Genomic DNA, 22,539 nt, shown 5'->3' with positions numbered 1-22,539 from the left:
AGGATCACGGCACAAAGGGCAAACTGTACAAAGTGCACAAACACTGAAGTGAAGATTTTCCTCTTTGTGATATTGCGTCATCACATGCCCCCCCATGCCCCCCCATGCCCTTTGTTGTGACATCACAAAGCCGCGAATTATGAATAATTCATGAAGCACCTACGTCACTTCTGGTGAAGTGGCAAATCTGAGATTTCGTACTTCCGCACCTGGCTGCCCGCTGAAAACCCGCTCGTGTTCCCGGTGTTGTGCCGGATTCAGCTCCCCTGCCGTGAAATGCACCCCCTTCGCGGGAACGTGCATTTGAACCTCGTCACCTTTAACTCACATTTAACAGCACAGATACAACCCCTGACAAAAATTATGGAATCACCGGCCTCGGAGGATGTTCATTCAGTTGTTTAATTTTGTAGAAAAAAATCAGATCACAGACATGACACAAAACTAAAGTCATTTCAAATGGCAACTTTCTGGCTTTAAGAAACACTATAAGAAATCAAGAAAAATAATTGTGGCAGTCAGTAACGGTTACTTTTTTAGACCAAGCAGAGGGAAAAAAAATATGGACTCATTCAATTCTGAGGAATAAATTATGGAATCACCCTGTAAATTTTCATCCCCAAAACTAACACCTGCATCAAATCAGATCTGCTCGTTAGTCTGCATCTAAAAAGGAGTGATCACACCTTGGAGAGCTGTTGCACCAAGTGGACTGACATGAATCATGGCTCCAACACGAGAGATGTCAATTGAAACAAAGGAGAGGATTATCAAACTCTTAAAAGAGGGTAAATCATCACGCAATGTTGCAAAAGATGTTGGTTGTTCACAGTCAGCTGTGTCTAAACTCTGGACCAAATACAAACAACATGGGAAGGTTGTTAAAGGCAAACATACTGGTAGACCAAGGAAGACATCAAAGCATCAAGACAGAAAACTTAAAGCAATATGTCTCAAAAATCAAAAATGCACAACAAAACAAATGAGGAACGAATGGGAGGAAACAAGTCAACGTCTGTGACCGAACTGTAAGAAACCGCCTAAAGGAAATGGGATTTACATACAGAAAAGCTAAACGAAAGCCATCATTAACACCTAAACAGAAAAAAACAAGGTTACAGTGGGCTAAGGAAAAGCAATCGTGGACTGTGGATGACTGGATGAAAGTCATATTCAGTGATGAATCTTGAATCTGCATTGGGCAAGGTGATGATGCTGGAACTTTTGTTTGGTGCTGTTCCAAAGAGATTTATAAAGATGACTGCCTGAAGAGAACATGTCAATTTCCACAGTCATTGATGATATGGGGCTGCATGTCAGGTAAAGGCACTGGGGAGATGGCTGTCATTACATCATCAATAAATGCACAAGTTTACGTTGATATTTTAGACACTTTTCTTATCCCATCAATTGAAAGGATGTTTGGGGATGATGAAATCATTTTTCAAGATGATAATGCATCTTGCCATAGAGCAAAAACTGTGAAAACATTCCTTGCAAAAAGACACATAGGGTCAATGTGATGGCCTGCAAATAGTCCGGATCTTAATCCAATTGAAAATCTTTGGTGGAAGTTGAAGAAAATCGTCCATGACAAGGCTCCAACCTGCAAAGCTGATCTGGCAACAGCAATCAGAGAAAGTTGGAGCCAGATTGATGAAGAGTACTGTTTGTCACTCATTAAGTCCATGCCTCAGAGACTGCAAGCTGTTATAAAAGCCAGAGGTGGTGCAACAAAATACTAGTGATGTGTTGGAGCGTTCTTTTGTTTTTCATGATTCCATATTTTTTTCCTCAGAATTGAGTGATTCCATATTTTTTTCCCTCTGCTTGGTCTAAAAAAGTAACCGTTACTGACTGCCACAGTTTTTTTTCCCTGATTTCTTATAGTGTTTCTTAAAGCCAGAAAGTTGCCATTTGAAATGACTTTAGTTTTGTGTCATGTCTGTGATCTGCTTTTTTTCTACAAAATTAAACAACTGAATGAACATCCTCAGAGACCGGTGATTCCATAATTTTTGCCAGGGGTTGTATACAGTTTGCACAGACAAAAACGTACACAAATCAATATGATTCTCTGTCAAGTGAACAGAATATGTTCATATTTACGAGCACTAATTGGCTGCTTTTGTTTGCTCAGTAGGAACGAAGCGTCTCTATTTTCATGTTTATTTTATGACGTTTCATCACACGATGGTGTTTGTTTTAGTGTTTATTTGTTTAAATGATTTTAATTGTATACATTGACGTTATAAATGAATATGCAGCTTGAATCACTGTGGAAAATTTGAGGACCATGTTGAAATTAGCGTCCAATCCTATTGTCTGTATATGTATTATGTCTGTATATAATATATTAATTTATTCAGAGTATCCTAATCATCATCAGAATTATTATTATTATTATTGTTGTCATAAAAATGTACACAAAACAATGGTTATCATTCCATGTAATTTAATTTCCAAATACAACACAAAAGTGAAAAGAACGTGTATTTTTGGAAGTGTGTGAAATGTATTTTCTGTCTAACTAGTTACTTATGGAAATAGATTTATTGGGAAGGGGAGAGCAGTGGCGGTTCTTCAATTAATTACTCCCCGGGCGAGACCCCTTCGAGCCCAACCCCCCCCCCAAAAAAACCCATAACATTTTGCACAAACAGCCATTTTTTAAAAATATTTTAATATTATTATTACATTATATTATGCTTTATTAATCTGTCTTTCAGGGAGGAACAATTAGCTCTTTATTAATTTGCATATTTGTCTCAACATTTAGCAAAATATATAACTTGATATTTGTAAATATTCGGCTAAATGTGTAAATACTTTGCATTAAGTAATCTAAAAAAGTTTTAGGTTTGACAGAAATGTGACAGTGTGGTGTTTTCCCTTTTTTCCCTAGTTTTTGGTCTTCATCTGTGGGTCAAAACAAAATTTAAACTGAAATGTTACCAGCATTCCCATGTCAATGACATCAAATGTGATTCTTTTTCTCTATTAAATAAACCAGTTAATGATGAGGATAAGCCTCATTTTAAATGTCATTATTTTTATTATTAGTATTATCATTATTATTATTACTATTTTGTCAGTGTCTTTGGCCTCCTCTGTCAAATTGACCATGGATTTTAGCATCCTTAAAGTATATAAAACATAAAGAGTAGGTGTCATGGAGGATATTTTTTGGGGTGGGTGGGGGTGGGGTGGGGTGGTACATTTGACGGCAAACCAGTCTGCCACAAAATGCACCCCCTCCTATCTTCCCCCTGGAAGGTGTCAGATTGATGAAATTTGCTGTATCTATCAGTATCTGTGCTATGAATGTACTCTTAAAAGCATTTCATGCTAAGACTAACAGAAGCATATTTTTTATGGGGATGCATTTTACAGCAAGCCAGTCTGCCACAAAATGCACCCCCTCCTATCTCCCCCCTGGGAGGTGTCACATTGATGAAATTTGCTGTATCTATCTATCTATCTGTGCTATCATGTACTTACACATGTGTTGATAACAATTTCACTCCAGGCGCAGTCAAAGAAATCACACCTGGTGTTGTGTACATTACAAGCACCCTAAAAATGGCAATTTTGTCCTTGTACCACTGTAATTCAGGGCCAGAAAGATGCCTGGTATGTTTGCTTACTCCACTATCATGATTAGATATGATGAGTTTATCTCAAAGCTTGTCCCACACTTTCCAGTACATACGTTGCTTTTCGTGTAAATAACAGAGATGGGCTGATCGATCCTAATATCGATAATATCGATACCAACGCTGGTATCCATATTGAACGATCCTCATGTAAAAAGATCGTTACTCAAGCTTTTTTTCTCTCCTGCACGCACTGACTGCTGCGCATGCAGATTCATCAAAGTCTACTCTCTGTCTGTAAGAGCAGCGCTGCGCTGTGTCACACAACAAGGAGCAGTGCACCCTTGTATTGTGGTTTGTCAGCCCTCTACCTCAGGAGATTTTGTTTTAAGTTGTGTTGAGTGATATTTTTTTAAACAAAAATGTTGATTGCGATAATAAAGTATTTTATTGTCACATACAATGTTTGGTGAAATTCTATCCTTGGTCTTTTGGATTCTTTGGATCTATGAAGCTTAAATATGAAAAAGTATCAGTATTGGTGTTGGTATCGATATCAGTGATACTGGGCCTATATTTACTTGGTATCAGATCAATACCAAGATTCCTGGTATCGCCCACCTCTTGTAAATAATCCTTGAAGCCCTGCACATGACCGACAACATGGTGATGGGGAGTTGTCATGTGACTGCAAGGGGTCTAGACATATGGATTCCATATAATAGGTGAGCACGGCACTACGACACATCCGGTTAGCAACGTGACCCCAACGAATGGGATTTGTTCTCAGTGGTTCATTGTCAGCAGCTTTGCTAGACAATGGGTGGGGGGGGGGGGTTCTGGGTTGTGTACACAGTAAATGCCAGGCTGTCCACAGGGGTCACGAATAAAGTAACAATCCATGTCCTTGTTTACAAAGATTGGCTGTGACGTGTCAGAGGTGGTACCACCACACCTGTGTACAGAAGGCTCCTTTGGATCAGGAGTACCTGTGCCCTGGGTGCAAGTGATGGCATCTCTTGTGTTCAAAAGTAGCACGGCATGTTTTGAAAACATTTAATCGATTGTTAGTGATTGTTAGTTTTTCATTTTATTGATAACATATATAGATTCTAATATTCTTTATACTGGGTTTATTGCAACTGCAATATTTTTTTTTAGGTTTTCATATAATGGCTTAAATACTTATTTTAATATTGTGTTTCTTATGTTTGCAGTGGTATTATAATATAACAAGACAGTTTATTTAACTTTTTTTATGTTATTGCTTAAATATTTATTTTAATATTGTATTTCTAATCATATTTACAATGGTGTTATAATTACAAGATAGTTTATTTATTAACTTTTTTATGTTGTTGATTAAATATTTATTTTAATATTGTATTTCTAATCATATGTACAGTGATGTTATAATTACAAGATAGTTTATTTTTTTAACTTTTTCTGTTATTGCTTAAATATTTATTTTTAAGCATTTATTTTAATATTGTATTTCTAATGCACTTGCCCATGTAAAAGCTATTACTGCTTAAATGTGGACAGTTATTCAGCGCAGAAAATTTGAATTTTCGAAATATTATTTGTACAGTAGTCACTTGTCATCTTGACTATTTTTTTTAATTTTAAATTGTTTTTGTCATTCTTTTATTTCTAGTTGTTTTTTTTATGTGTAACTGTCAGTTCTTTTCATAATTGTTTTTGCAGCACTTTTTTAACTAAAGTTGTGACTAGAGTGAGGTGTAAGGAGTTGACAGATTTAATTCAAAGCACAAGCCTAATAAATGAGTATATATGTTTGTTTACACTTTGCATATTCTGTCGTTGTATTTTTGGTTTAAGCATCAAAACCAAATCATTGTTTTATTTTGGATTTTTTTTAAAGGTAGAATTCAACAGGGCACGTTTATATCCATTTTAAAAACATTTTTTGCCCATAATACAACAAGAACTGCTTCATCGCAAATTACTGTCTGAATAATGAACTACTGTCTACTGTCTAACTTCATGTGGTTATGCATGAAGAGCTACTAACATGAAACGCTGATGTGATTTTTGGCTGAACTGAGGAACTACACAAAGTCGTTTTTTTTTTTTATGGAAGTCTGTCAGTGCACAGCATCACTGGTCTACATGTCACAGTGGAACACCAAAATGTAAGTCCCTTTTCTGTTGTTTATAAATTAATAAAATATTAAATGACAATGATCTATTTTAGCCGTTATATAAAACAAATAATGAATGTTTTTATATTCTTTCAATGGTATGAATATTTAATTCGGTGAAAGCTGGAACATATCATTCAACTCGGCTTTGCCTCGTTGAATGATATGTTCCAGCTTTCACCTCATGAAATATTCGTACCATTGAACTCATAAACATTCATTATTTGTATACCAGCATCACCTCTATGTGTCGGCAGTCGAACAATAGCTGTAGAAATGTGCGTATGCCAGCCAGGATTTTTGTGTGCGGCACTGCACATTTTCACAGTCATTTCATGTTTGATACATCTGAACATTGGCATGGAGATGGATGTACGCCACGTTTATGTGCATACGCACGCTTTATACGAGGCCCCTCGTGCTTCCTGTTATGAGACTTCGGCCCCAAACATAAATTAGATGTGTTTGGTACTAGATCTCTTAAGAGGATCTTTGGGCACCACTGGAATAACTTTGTGTCAGATGAATGGTTATTGAGGGAGATTCTGATGAGGAATATCACTTGTAGTGTGAAAGAACATCAGCTGCGACACTTTGGCCATCTGGCGTATTTCATTGGGCACGATCCTTCATGCAGATGCCTCTGTTTTGAGGACCCAAGGAGCTGAAGAAGGCCAAGGATACACCCATTGTTAACCTGGCTGTGGCAGATCGATGGTTATGTTGACAGGTGGGGATGGGTCGCTTGTCTGCCTGGGTGGTTGCCATCCATAACTCATGCAGGTAATGCAGTGCACATCTTTTGCTGATTTGCATAAATCATTCGGTCATTGTTTCAGAATATTTTGTGATATATTTAATATTCAGAATGTGTTATGTGGTCACAAAATGATAATGCACACAAATATGATCATTACTTTTCTCATTTGCAAATATCTTATCCAAAGTCATGGATTGTAAATGTCATTTAGCTTGGTTTAGCATATCTGAGGAGTTTATTGTTTTTCCACATTTGTTCATGCTATAATGCTACTTTTATTATGAAACCCGTGCCTTTATTTTGAAAGAGTGTTGTCAGAAGTGAGGATATGTGATCCTAGATATATCCTAGATATGTGGTCATGAAACTCATGACTGCAGATTCATGACCACATATCTAGGACCCTAAGTTTATAGTTTAAAGGTTTCTTTCACCAAACTACTGCTAAAAGTGTTTTCACCCCAATACTACTTTCTTTCACTACTAAAGTTTTACGAGTCTCGTGACTAATGGTTTTAAAGGTTTATTCCACCCAGTTCAACAACTTAAATGTTTATTTCACCCAGACGTGACTCTCTTTCACTTATAGCTTAAAGGTTTATTCCACAGTTCCACAATAATACTATTGTCTATGGACTCATGGTTTAAAAGCCTCCCCACTTCCCTGGCCCCCACCGAAGTACTTTGTCATGCAAGTCAATCTGGTTGCAAAGAGTTGCATGTAAAGCAATTTGTGTTCTTACAATTATTACCTCATTATTTTTCAGGTATGAAGATTAAATTATGATGTTGCATTGCAGTATACATATTCTGAACGTATGTTCTGGACCTGCTCTATATGAAAATGAATAAGAGAATTTTATGATTTGGTGCAATATGCATAAAATCCACTCACTATGACTTGAAGAACAGATTTCATGTTTTAAAAGTTGGACAGAGACACAAGTATGACTCAGGGGGCACATTCATGATTTATACTGTACACGCGCACGCACGCACGCACGCACGCACGCACGCACGCTATATAACAATAAAAAGTGTGAGTTTCAAGGATAACAAGGCAACAAAAAGACTGTTCATTGTCCATTGACAAAGAAGCAGTTAAACTGCCAAAGGCTGCAATTTCTTCTGAGACACAGAAGAAAACAAAATAACAACACTGTTATTTCACTGCTAAAATGTGAATCATATTATTTAAATTTTATTAAAATGGCAAAAGAATGAGTATTAAAGATTTACACTTAAGACAGAGGGCTACCATAGTTGTTAAGTCAATGATTAATATACGCTTAAACATTGAGTTGGCCTTACCAACTACGGTTTCATTAACATTAAATAAAAATTAAGAGGCAATAAGCTCAACTCTTGATTAAGGATTAGCCACAGAAGAATGTGGGGTTAAACACAGATGACTGCACCTACTTGTACAATTAAACCTCCATGTATTGATTGTGAAATTGCAAGAACACATGCTAAAAAGACAGCATCTTACTAAAATGTTCTGTGTGGTAATGATAAACAATTAAACATCTACACTAGCTGTTAGTGCAAGCAGTTTAAAGCTAACAGCATGCTGTTTGTATTTATCAGAGTGAGCTGAACTTACTCACACCTGTTGCACATGCAACCCAATCTTACGCCATTTCATGATGGTTTCATGAAAAGGAAATTAATCTATTAGTTTGTGATACTGTCACAAAAAGCACCACATTTGTGTGATGGGAGCACAAATTATTTTTTTGATGGTATCATGATGATGATTATTATTATTAATGGATAATTTAACGGTAGCTCTCCTAGCTGTAGTTAGCTTATTTTCATTTTTACATTTTTATTTTACGTGATGTAGATTTTTAATGATTCTTCAGTTTATGGGTTCTTTAATAGATATCAACATATAGTATCTAAGTTTGGGATTTCAATTAGATAGCATATAGAATATGTATTTTGTCTTCCTATAGTAGCTAGTAGGGTGAACTTTAGATAGATACCTAAAACATATTTCATCATAGCTTCTGTTTCTATAATATAATAACATATTTATACCTTAGCGTACTAGCTATAATTTAGTTTTACTACTAGTCTACAGACGAGTGTAGCAGTTGCACTCTGCGTTGTGTTGTTATGACTCCGCCCATTCCCCGCTCCCCTCGGGACGCGAACTCACGAGCTCCGGCATCGGAGTCCGACTCTCTAACCAGAAGGCTAAAACCCAGGGCTCTGGCCTTGTGACCAGAGAATCCTTTTGAGCTGTTGGGAGTGAGGTTTACTAACTACATCTGCACAGCGACACCTGCTGGCCTCCGTTACACGAGGTATACATATAATACAATCTTCTCATGTGTGAATATTTAGATTTTAAAAGCTAACTCCTATAATATTATGTAGTATCTATATTTCTTGTATATGTTGTTTATTACCCATATTATGTAAATATCACTTATATACATGACGTCTATTTTGTTATGATATTTTTTATTATACATGATTATGATATGTGCATTTTCTTGAGCTGCTTAGGTGGGTAGGGAGAGTTCCCATGGGATAAAAAAGCTTTTCAATCTACCATCCCTGGTTCTCAAGACCAGGCACCTAAGTGGCTCTACTCTAATCTATTCTACTCCTCTTCTTCTTTTTTTTTTTTTTTTAGATGTTTAGATATACAGTGGCTTGCAAAAGTACTCAGCCCATTGGACTTTATGTACATCAATTATGAAGAAATACAAACAGTATGGCACTCTATGGTAAATCTGTGTGGAGTAGACAGTTCTGAAAGACTAAGTGATTGTGCAAGAAGAAGAGTGAGGAAAGACACAGAGACAACCCAGAAGAAGTTATAGGCTTCTGTGGCAGTGACTGGAGAAACTGTGCACAGTGCAAGTTTTGGATTTTATATCCCCAGTTATACAGCTTCATGATGAAGTGGAGCAGAGGAGGATTTTCTTAAAAAGAAGACCTGAAAGTTCACTGACAATTTGCCCGAAGGTACATCTGAGATGCATGCCTAGATTTAATGTTTTACTGAAAGAAGACCCTCGTCTATACCACTTCATCATGAAGCTGGCTTTCCTCACTCTTCTTCTTCTTGCACAGTCACTCAGTTTTTGAGAACTGTCTACTCCACACAGATTTATCATAGAGTGCCATACTGTTTGTATTTCTTCATAAATGTTGTAAATAAAGTTCAAGACATATTGAGTGACTTGGAAATGTTCATGTATCCATCTCCTGACTTGTCTGAAGAAAACTGTCAATAAAACTGATTATTTACAGGTATTATACCAAAGAGGATGATTACTTATGCAACCCATCATCTTGGCTTTTATATTTTTAATTAATTTATATCAAGTTGTAGAGATTTGTTTTCAGTTTGAGTCTAAGGAAGATCATTTTAGAAATTTTTATTTTGAGAAGCCTGATTCACTTTTTGTATTTGAAATGCCATAAACAAATTAAATTTGTGAAATACCAATGGGCTGAATACTTTTGCAAGCCACTGTACCTTAGTATACTATACACTAGTAGAGTTCTACTTTATAATTGGAATGTATTATAGAAGACATACCTTACTGAATTTTCATGAAATGCAGGGTGATGCGAGGTGATGTGGGGGTTATGGTTATGGGTAGGGGAAGGGGTAGAGTTAGAAATAGTAAAATAAAAAACATGTCATGAAAATGTGACTCATTTTGTGATTTTGTGACAATTTTGTGACAGGAGCACAAAATTGTAGACAGCAAAATTATTGTTGATGTTACACAACCATCACTTCACTTGTAGCGCTATTATGAAATGTGGGGTCTTTGCTTCCACTTCCATAAGTGCCACAGGGATAAACTAGGGTCCTGGATTTGTGGTCATGAAACTGCAGCCTCTGACACAGCAGCTGTACCCTTGTCAAAAGGGAGAGAGGCTCAGCTGAAAAAAGAAAAGTAATGTCTGAAGGTCTTCAGTGTTTAGCACCTGGCTGAAATAGACACAAGGTTTATAAGCAATTTATTTCACTGTGGGAGGGAATGTTGAATGGTATTTGTGTTTTCACCAAGGTCCCACATCTGACCATCAAAAATTAAACCAGCTAGGTGACAAAAAAAAAAAAAAAAAAAAAAAAAGGCAGTTCCTTGAATGGTCTCTCAATGTTAACCCAGATTCTCATAGAATCCCATGTTAAACTGTTCAACTTTAGAGGAGAAATAAATATGCTTGCAGGGTGGTACAAAAAATGGTTTTGGTCCACAACTATTTTCTACCTCTATGATAAGTGTATGGGGTGATGGTGGTGTGGAGTGAAGTATAATTTTTTTATAATTCTAATTTCAGACATTTTGAAGACAGGACCACATTCCATATGCATAATATGGAGTGTGGTCATATTGCATGAGAGAGTGTGTGTTATTGAGCTGAGACTTCAGAGCCCTAGATGCAGACTTTATGAGCTGTGACTGCTAGTTGCTGTGGAGGAACATGTTTGGCCTTTCTAAGCATTTTATTACAAATATCTGTAATAACATGGCTTGCTGTGTGGTTAATTGTCCAAATGGATCATCTAAGAACTCTGTGCTGCAGTATTTCCATCAAGTGAACTTTTCACGTCATTTAATTTTGTATATTACTGGCCGTAGCACTTTAAGCAACTATCAGTAGCTTAATGACATTAGGTCCAGTTAATCTAATGCTGCGTTTACACATAACGATGGCACGCCACAAATGCCACAAAGTATACATTCTTGACCGCTAATCACGAATGTGATGATTCCGGACAGAGGCATCAGGTGTTCTTAGGTACTGCTGCAACCTGTTACCACATGTTACAATTAATGACACGTGTTGCTGGAGAATTATCAGGAACCATTACGCACGGTCAACATTAATGTTCCGCATTCTTGCGTGCTATCATTGTAGCGGATTTACAACTCAGTTGCTACAACCACAACCTGTGAGGAGTTTCTTCAGTTTTTATTGACAAGGTTTCATCAGTCAGACAGAACGCTGATCAGAACTGTAATGTTGAGTTGTCTGCTCCTCGTGCACATTCTGCTGTGCTCGAGCAGTTTGAGCCCATTTCTTTTGCATCTCTTGCTGATGTTATAAAACACACAAAACCTGCAAGTTGTCCTTCAGATGTTGTTCCAGCTAAGGTGCTGAAGGAGGTTTTTAATACTGTTGGGGCGGGTCTCCTAACATTTATCAATGCTTGTCTTAGATCAGGGTCTGTTCCAGCTGCTTTTAAACATGCTGTGGTTCAACCTCATCTTAAAAAACCTCACCTGGACTCGTCAGTTTTATCCAATTTTAGACCTGTGTCTCATCTGCCATTTCTGTCTAAGGTTTTAGAAAAGGTTGTCTTTTTACAGTTACAATCATTTTAGAAGACAATCTCATCCTTGAAAAATTCCAATCTGGGTTTAGATCGCGACACAGCACTGAGTCAGCACTTTTAAAAGTTCATAATGACATCACTTTGTCGGTGGATGCAGGGAATCCTGCTGTGCTGGTTCTGTTCGACCTCACAGCAGCCTTTGATACTGTGGATCACACAGTACTTGTTTCCCGGTTAGAACATTTTATTGGCATTCAGGGTACTGCACTTAAGTGGTTTAGATCATATTTGGCTGAAAGGAGCTTTTCTGTCTTGATTGGGGACCTCTCCTCATCAACTGCTCATCTGTCTTGTGGAGTGCCGCAGGGTTCTGTCCTTAGGCCGATTCTATTTTCTTTGTACATTCTGCCATTGAGGTCAGTTATAACCCAGCACAACCTGTCCTTTCATTGTTATGCAGATGATCTGCAAATCTATCTGCCTGTGAGAACTAATGGGAGTGATGCTTTGTCATCATTATTTAATTGTATTCACGATGTAAAGCAGTTGCTGTCCCAAAACGTCCTTTACCTGAATGATGGTAAAATGGAGATCATGGTGTTTGAGCGCTCTGGCATACCAAATGTGGTAAAACCAAATTTTGGTGCTTTGGCTAACTATGTAAAACCAGCTGCCAAGAATTTGGGAGTGATATTTGACAGCTGTTTGAGGTTCGATCAATAGATAAACTCTGTTGTCAAAGCTAGTTTTTTCCAACTTTGCCTTTGGGCTAAAATAAAGCACTTCCTCAGTAAACGTGATCTTGAGATGGCCATTCATGCTTTCATCAGCTCTAGACTTGATTATTGTAATGCACTTTATTCTGGCATTAACCAGTCGTCTCTTGCACGTCTCCAATTCGTGCAGAATGCTGCTGCTCGTCTTTTAACAAACACTTTTAGACGTGAGCATATTACACCCATTTTGTACTCACTCCACTGGCTTCCAGTTCGTTTTAGAATTGATTTAAAAATTTTAATATTTGTTTTTAAAGCTATTTATGGCCTTGCACCTCCCTACTGGTCTGAAATTTTAACTTTGCGCACCTACAATAGGACATTAAGGGCGTCTGGCCAGCTTTACCTAGATGTTCCAAGGTCAAGATATAAGCGCTGGGGTGACCATGCTTTCACGGTAGCTGGCCCCAGACTGTGGAACGAGCTACCTCTTGAGTTATGTACTATTCCTGACCTAGCACTTTTTAAATCTAAGTTAAAGACTTATTTATTTAAACTGGCTTTTAACACTTAGTGGGGAGGTGACATGTTCTGTTTTTTATGTGCTCTTTTAAGATTTTATCCTATATGTGTTTTATTTTTGTGAATTTGTGTTTTTAATGTTAAGCACTTTGGACACCAGTCGGTGCTGTAAAGTGCTTTATAAATAAATGTTGATTGATTGATTGATTGATTGATAGTTGTGAATGAGGTGAATTATCTCCACACACACACCCATATTCATCCAACCGTCAGTTGCTGAACAATTCAGATTGCTCCAGTTTGTTCCTCAAAATCCACAGCAGAAGAACTTTGTGACTGCATGCTTAGTTGGGCTCTGTGCCATGGAGTGGTGCAGAGAGGAGGAGGAGGTGGAGAGAGCCAGACAAATGTGTGGCTCCACGCAGCTCTGAATTTAAATGATATTGCCATTGTGATCTTGTGAGTGGCCTTGTAATGTTACAGCCATGTCCATGAACATTTAGACAGAGCCATGATTTTGGCAACCTGAAGTTTCCTTAAGCATACTGAACAAATTTGGCGTGGTTATCCCTCTTAAGAATAGTGGCCATTTTGATTAGGAGTCAATATAGGGCCAACTGGGGTGAAATTAAAAAATGCTCCAGTCCTATTAAAAAAGCCAAATTAATTGACTTGCTTGCATAAGATAAAGGCTGCCATTTTGGATTTTGAAAGTAGCTCAGCTGAATTTGTCATGTCCAAAAAAAACAAAAACAAAAACAAAAGAAAACAACAACAACAACAACAACAACAACAAAACAAAAACAAAAAAACAATTACACACACAAAAAATTCAAATGAAGTCAATTTTACCAGTATTGGTAAAATACTGGTAATATATATATATATATATATATATATATATATATATATATATATATATATATATATATATATATGAGCATCATAAAAATGGACGAGCAACAAGATTGACCAGGCTTGATATGTTATTGCACTTATAGACAGGCTGGTACTCATGGTGCTTGTGCATGCTAAAAATAAATGATGCACAGCAGAAAACACAAAGGAAGCACTTTATAAGAGGAACGCAATAACAGATTGTAGGAAAAGTGCTTCCCTCTGTCTGTCTGCTGTGCATCAATTATTTTTAGCACACATGAGCACCATGAGTACCAGTTTTGTGCACCCGTTTATAGAGTCTTATAAAACTTAACAGCCTGTGGAAAGAAGCTGTATTTGTATTTGACTTTATTTTGATTTTCCATTATTTTTTCCCAGAGGGGAGGGGGAGAACAGGAAGGGTCTGGATGTGTGGGATCTTTTATGACTTTCCTGGCCTTACTTTTAGAGTAAGGCAGGGTAGGACATCTCTGAGGGGAGGGAACGTGGTCGTAATGATTCTCTCTGCCATCCTCACTACTTGCTGCAGGTAGTTCCTGTCCTCTGCAGTGCAGTTGGTGAACCACAAGAGACTCTCGAAGGAAAAAGTTAATCAGCAGGTGATGAGGGAGGTGAACTTGCTTTATCTTCCAGAGGAAGTAAAGTCACTATTGGCCCTTCCCCACCTGATAGGAGGTGTTAACATGACCAGGCTGGTGAGAGGTCGGGCGAGATCAGTGGTGGTTCTACATGGAATTATTCCCCAAACGAGACCCACCTCTGAGCACCCTCCACCATAAAATTTGCACAAACAGCCATTTTTTATTACAATAATAAGGTACAAACCTCCTTCCACCTCCAGCATTTGCCAAAAGACAATGAGGCAATTCTGCAGAAAACAATGTAAGGTACCAGAACTTAAATAAATATATACTACTGTATATACAACCCCAATACCAATGAAGTTGGAACGTTATGTGAAATGTAAATAAAAACAGAATACAATGATTTGCAAATCCTCTTCAACCTATATTCAATTGAATACACCACAAAGACAAGATATTTAATGTTCAAACTGATAAACTTTATTGTTTTTGTGCAAATATTTGCTCATTTTGAAATGGATGCCTGAAGCACGTTTCAAAAAAGCTGGGACAGTGATATGTTTACCACTGTGTTACATCACCTTTCCTTCTAACAACACTCAATAAGAGGACACTAATTTGTTGAAGCTTTGTAGGTGGAATTCTTTCCCATTCTTGCTTGATGTAGAACTTCAGTTGTTCAACAGTCCGGGGTCTCTGTTGTCGTATTTTGCGCTTCATAATGCGCCACACATTTTCATTGGGCGACAGATCTGGACTGCAGGCAGGCCAGTCTAGTATCCGCACTCTTTTACTACAAAGCCACGCTGTTGTAACATGTGCAGAATGTGACTTGGCATTGTCTTGCTGAAATAAGCAGTGACGTCCCTGAAAAAGACATTGCTTGGATGGCAGCATGTGTTGCTCCAAAACCTGGATGTAACTTTCAGCATTGATGGTGCCATCACAGATGTGTAAGCTGCCCAACCCATGGGCACTAACACACCCCCTTACCATCACAGATGCTGGCTTTTGAACTTTGCGCTGGTAACAATCTGGATGGTCTTTTTCCTCTTTTGTCCAGAGGACACGACGTCCATGATTTCCAAAAATAATTTGAAATGTTGACTCATCAGACCACAGCACACTTTTCCACTTTGCGTCTGTCCATTTCAAATGAGCTTGGGCCCAAAGAAGGCAGCGGTGTTTCTGGATGTTGTTGATGTGTGGCTTTTGCTTTGCATGGTAGAGTTTTAACTTGCACTTGTAGATGTAGCGACAAACTGTGTTAACTTACAGTGGTTTTCTGAAGTGTTCCTGAGCCCACATGGTAAGATCCTTTACACAATGATGTCAGTTTTTAATGCAGTGCCACCCGAGGGATTGAAGGTCACGGGCATTCAATGTTGGTTTTCGGCCTTGCCGCTTATGTGTAGAAAGGTCTCCAGATTCTCTGAATCTTCTATTATGGACTGTAGATGATGGAATATCTAAATTACTTGCAATTGAACATTGAGAAACATTGTTCTTAAACTGTTGAACTACTTTTTCCACGCAGTTTTTCACAAAGTGGTGATCCTCGCCCCATCTTTGCTTGTGAATGGTTGAGCCTTTTGGGGATGCTCTTTTATACCCAATCATGACACTCATTTGTTTCCAAACATGTTTTTTTTTGAGCATTCATCAACTTTCCCAGTCTTTTGTTGCCCCGTCCCAACTTTTTTGAAATGTGTTGCAGGCATCCATTTCAAAATGAGCAAATATTTGCGCAAAAACATTAAAGTTTATCAGTTTGAACTTAAATATCTTGTTTTTGTGCTGTATTCAATTGAATATAGGTTGAAGAGGATTTACAAATCATTGTATTCTGTTTTTACATTTTACACAACATCCCAACTTCATTATAATTGGGGTTGTACATAAAATTGGCAAATACAAGGTCTGTTAGAAAAATATCAGACCTTTGTATTTTTTCAAAAACCTGATGGATTTGAATCACGTGTGCTTGCATGAGCAAACCTTGAACCTTCGTGCGCATTCGTGATTTTTTTCACGCCTGTCGATTGCGTCATTTGCTTGTAAGCAGCCTTTGTGTGAGGATGGGTGGAGTCACTCGTCGTTTTTTCTTTGCAAGGAAATGGCGGAAGGACTGGAGCAGCGCGACTGCATCAAATTTTGCCAGAAACTGGGCGACAGCCAGGTGGAAACCATTCGGATTATTCAGACGGCTTTCGGTGATGATGCTATGGGCAACACACAGATTAAGGAGCGGTACAACCGGTTTAAAGATGTCCACACAATGGTGGAGAGCGCGCCGCGCTCCAGTCGGCCATCAACATGCTGAAATGACCAGATCATTTCCAAAGTGAACGCTGTGGTGATGCAGGACCATCGTGTGACTATCCGAGAAATTGCAGAAGAGGTGGACATCAGCACTTTTTCAGCACATTCCACTGTGACAGAAGATTTTGCCATGAAAAGAGTTGCAGCGAAATTCATCGGCAAGAAGCTGATGGCGCAGCAAAAGCGCCTCCGTGTTGAAGTCTCACAGGACATGTTGTAACTCGTCCTCGTCCACAATTTCTCGGATAGTCACATGACTGAAAAGCCACCGAAAGCCATCTGAATCTTCCGAATGGTGCAAGAGCTGGGCATGTCACAGCATGTCCTGTCAGGCTTTACACGGTGGCGCTTTTGTTCCGCCATCAGCTTCATGCCGATAAATTTCAGTCACGTATCACCAAAAATATGCCATAACAAACACTGATTTGTCAGGTATTACGCCGTTTTTTTGCCGTAATTAAAGACAACGAAAACTTCCTCTTCTATACATCTTCTAATTTCTCCTTTATTTTATTTATCTCCTTGTTGATTTTAGGCATTTTATGCTCCTGTTATAAGACAGCGATTGTAGTGTAGTGATAAAGTGTCCGTTTGTTAACCAAAGTGTTTGTAAATTGCAGGTTCAAATCCCGTGTATGGCATTTATTTTTATTTAACCACAGGGTTCTGTATTGGGTCCCCTTTTATTTATTATTTATATCAACCCAGTGATTTTCACGAATTATAGATAAATATCTAATCTATCAGTGTCCAGTGATTGTGGTAATTATTTATATACCCGGCTGGATAATAAGACATAAAGAGAGCGCACTGCTTCATTCATGTCATTTCATGCCTGTATGTCTGTGACCATGGGTCATATATAGAGGCACAGACGGATCATACTTGTATTGTGTGCTCAATAAACGGGATTAAATATTTGAAATTGAGGTGTTTTATATGGTGTGTAGTTTTCATTTTGTTGCAAGATGTGGTGCAACATGTTGCAGCTGCTTGCACTGTGTTCGTGCACATGCATGAGAGTGCAAGAAACCATCGCAGCAGGATCATTCATGCCTGCCTGACCATGTGTCCCTCCCGATGTTGGCTCAGTGTTTTCGTGGTTTGCTCACTCGGGCTGTTTCGCTATGATTCACCCTGATTCCTATTTATTTGTGCTATGTGTGAAGGGGCCCTAAGAGTTATATCACCAATTAACATTAGCCTTCATTCATGAATATTCAGTAAGCTATATCTTCTATTATACATTCCAAATCTAAGGTAGAACTCTACTAGTGTATACAAAAAAAGTCCCTTCGGCTGCTCCCTTGTTTGCACTCGGGGTCGAAACTCGGGGTATAACACCACTAACAATAACAGCAATAACATAGTTAACTGGACAGTTAACAGATGTGCAATATTTATCATTTATTACTACATGTACTCGTAATCTGGTATGAACAAGCTAACCAAACTATCGCTTAACTACTTGAATGTCAATAAACCACTTACATGTTTATGGCCTTACAATGTTTATGGTAACAGTACAATTGTTCATGGTTGGCTGGAAGTTGAATGCTGAGCTGGTGTAGCTGCTGGAAGTCAGACTTGTTGATGGAGCAATATCCCATCTGTATCCATGGACGCAAACCTTCTGCTCTCCACCATGACGTCTTCTGCGACACATCACCCCTGCACATGCGCGAAACATTGTTGCCCTGTTATGACAAAATCGGTCCGCAATCACTCATAATGTTCCTCGAAATGCTGAAGAATCAGTCAATAATGTGGCTATTGTTAACTTTGGATGATTTATTGTGAAAAGTATTGCAATTATTACACGTGAATCAGCCAATCAGAACAAAGGATTTCAGTCAGATGTATAATAAATAAGAATAAATCTTCAACGTCTTCCACAGAGAGTGGTGGCAAGCACACAACGCACCATTTCTTGCAGGTGTCGAGAACACAGTCTGCAGGATAGGTTCCATCTTGGCACAGAGGGTCCCCCAGCCCTGATTTCCTTGTTGAAAAAATGGTGTCAGTAGTGTGGAGAGACCAGCTGATTAATTCCATGGTTATTCCAAATATAGCTTGAAGAATTCACAGTCTGGTGAAGTTGGGACTTTTGAAGGTTGGAGCAGAGATAGAAAAACACAGAGGAGAGGAGAGAGGAGGAGATGCTACCGCCCTCGCCAAAGTCCCATCTTGAACTTTTTATAATGAGCCACGTATATGATGTTCTTCTAAAGGAATTGCAGGAAACAGATGTTAAAAAGGCTACAAGGTCTCTTAACCAAATAATCTGCCTCTAAGAGCCTCTAAGAGCCACTATTCTCCGACATTTCTTGGGAAGTAATTCATACCAAAAAAAAAAAAAAAAAAAAAAAAAGCTCCGTGGCTCATTATTCATTGTTCATTATTTGGTGTGCCCAGGCCTTACTTGAAAATGATGAAGCCGGCTTCCAACCCACACGGCTGACTTTATTTTCCCAAATTTTTTGTCTGTTGGGATCTGAAGGGAATCTGTCCATTTTGAACCCCTTGTTATGTCTATTTGTGCATCTGAATGCACAACAACCTGGCATTTTCAGCGAATAATGAATAAATAAACTGGATATACACACAGATAGCTTAACAATGAATGGAAGTTTGGCCCCAAGGTAGCACCACGTGTCACGTGACCTTTTTTCCCAGCTCGTCATGCCACTGCTCTCTGTTTAAAGGGACTCTACCCCTATGTCCCCTCCCCATTCCCCTTCTCACTGCTTCTGTGTGCACTTTCTCAGCAAGCAAGGGCACCTGCAGCTGCAGGGGATGCTAATTTGCCAATTCTTCCCCCAATATTATGAAATATCACTGCTTTGTGGTGCACATGATTGTTTTTCAAGTGCTTGTGCTGTCCCTCATGTCAGGAAAAAATGCTGCCCCAGGCCTCTGCCCGGTTTGCCTGTGCCAAAAACCACTACTGGCCGAGATGTGTACTCCAAGGAACCTGAAGCTCTCTACCCTCTCTACGTCCTTTCTGTTAATACAAAGGGAAAAGTGCGTGGTGCATTTGCAGTTATTGACATCCACAATCAGTTCCTTGGTTTTAGTAATGTTCAAATCCAGGTTATTATTGAAGCACCAGTCGGTAGGTTTGATAAGTAAATCAAAGGATATATGATTATACTAAGATTTTTAATCCTTTCACAATAGCAAATTAGACAATCACAATGAGATAACCAATCATACAGATGTCTCTGTCTAGCATAGCCAATAACCATCACCACAGGCTTCCCATGGTTAATAACAAACAAACAAACAAGCAAGTAAATTGTGTTTTATGGGGGTAGTCAACATTCATTCTTAATTCAAGTGTATTATAAATAGCTGTTAGTCCTCTCAGATTAATTTTGGTTGCCTGTATGTCTCTCTACATGAATCTAAGTATCTAATATAAGTAATATTACCGTGTTTATTTGATGCCTCTGAAATGAAAGGTGGTTCCAGGCTGGCATGCACTGCAAAAATCTTATCTCTACCCCACACATTTCTGCAGTCCTGCCATTGATGTAGATGTTCTTTCATCTGTTTGCATCCTGGAAGTTTGCGTGCATGTCAGTGATTACTGCCGTGCTGAGGTAAAATCCTGTAGGTGTGTATGATGTAAACTGTGAAAAGGATGAAGGCTCATTCTTAGTTTGGCTTGTCTCAAAAAAGGGGTTTTCAGGCATTTGAAGTTATCTGCTGTAATCTTTGCCCTAAGCAGGAAGTCCCTGTTAGCAGAGATAATGGATGAAGGGTCCTGTGTTCATCAGCTTTTGGTAGCACTGAAGAACTGTGTGGATAAGTGCCAGAAAGGTCTGTCATGATTGCCCTTCTTACTTGTATCTAATTAAACTTGAACAACTCTGGATAGCGTTACATTGCAGGGTATTTCCGCTAGGTGTAGTTACACAGAAGTCCTTAGAAAGGTGCTGACCTTCAAAATCAGTGTTTCTGCTCACCACAGCTTTTAGCATCCAACATTTCCTCCAACTCAGTCAATGGATCATCTTGTTACAACACTTTAGAAGCTTAGTGAAGAGTCGCAATGTCTGGGAGCTCAGCTTTCATGGACTTACTGGACTCAACCATCACTACTGCGTATGTATGTGATGAAATTTGGTGAGAATCCATGAAGTAGTTTTGACATAATCCTTAAAAGCCTATAAAGTGAAATGATCCAGAATCTAGATCTGGATCACCTCCAAAATTTAATGGCTTCTTCCATGTCCTACTATCTATCTGTGGTGAAAATTTAGTCAAAAGCCGTGGAGTAGGTTTGATGTGATCCTTAAAAACCTATAAAGTGAAATCCTGAGCCATAATCCGGATCCAGATCTGGATCACCATGCCCTACACTGCAAATTATTTGGTTCTTACCAAGAAAAAAAACAACTTGGATTTAGAAGTGTTAGATAATTTATGTTGTTTTCAGAGTTAATTTCTTATTTTACGAGTAAAATAAGTTTTACTCTATTATTTATTATTATTATTATTATTATTTATTATTTTAAAATAAGTTTTACTCGTACTGTGTTATGCTTATTACTAGATTTAACATTCTTAATTCACGAATCTTGTGAAGTGAAATTATCTTGCTCTATGGACAGATAATTTCACTTGTTTTGAGTATCTTTTCCCTCAGATTTAGGGTTTTTTATCTTGTTTTAGTCACCCCATTTTTGCAGTGTAACATCTATCTGTGGTGCAAATTTGGTGAGAACCCGTGAAGTAGTTTTGACATAATCCTCCAAAGCACAGTGGTTTAGTGCTTAGCACTGTTGCTTCACAGCAAGAAGGTCATGGGTTTGATTCTCACCTGTGACCTTTCTATGTGGAGTTCACATGTTCACATGTGTTTGCTTGGGTTTCCTCCGGGTGCTATGGTTTTCTTCCATTTAAAGACATGCAGTTTAGGTGGATTGGAAACTTTATAACTGTCCAGGTCTCCCTTGAAAAGAGATCTCAATCTCAATGTGATCAACCCGGTTAAATAAAGATTAAATAAATAAAAAAATGTGCATTCTTGACCCAGAATCTAGATCTGGATAACCTCCAAAATTTAATGGAGTCTTCCATGGCCAAATATCTACCTGTGGTGAAAATCCGCACAGTAGTTTTGACGTAATGCTGCTAAAAAACAGACAGACAATGCAGATGATTTCATTACATCCTTGACGGACAAAATAAAAAACAAAGAAATCACATGTACATAAGTATTCACACACTTTGCTCAATACTTTGTTGATGCGCCTTTGGCAGCAATTACAGCCTCAAGTCTTCTTGAAAATGATGCCACAAGCTTGGTGAAGAAGAAGAAGAGTTTCTTATTTAACGTGGGTAACCAATGAAAGTCTATGACAATGACTTGTTACCAGAAGGGCCCACGACACGTGTCACTCCTCCCCCCCAGCACTGATGTTAAGAGTGCCAGTTGGGAGCGTGGTTCCGATCGGGAAGCGAGTTGCTGGCATCCCAGTTCAATGTGCAAGCTGTTACGCCACCACCTCCCTCCTGGTGCACCTGTCTTTTGGTAGTTTTGCCCATTCCTCTTTGCAGCACCTCTCAAGCTCCATCGGGTTGGATGGGGAGCATCGGTGCAAAGCCATTTTCAGATCTCTCCCAAGATGTTCAATCAGATTCAG

The sequence above is a fragment of the Thalassophryne amazonica genome, chromosome 9, assembly GCF_902500255.1.
Source record: "Thalassophryne amazonica chromosome 9, fThaAma1.1, whole genome shotgun sequence".
In the NCBI taxonomy this organism is placed as follows: domain Eukaryota; kingdom Metazoa; phylum Chordata; class Actinopteri; order Batrachoidiformes; family Batrachoididae; genus Thalassophryne; species Thalassophryne amazonica.
The sequence above is the reverse complement of the archived record's forward strand: the minus strand, read 5'-3'. Positions refer to the sequence as shown.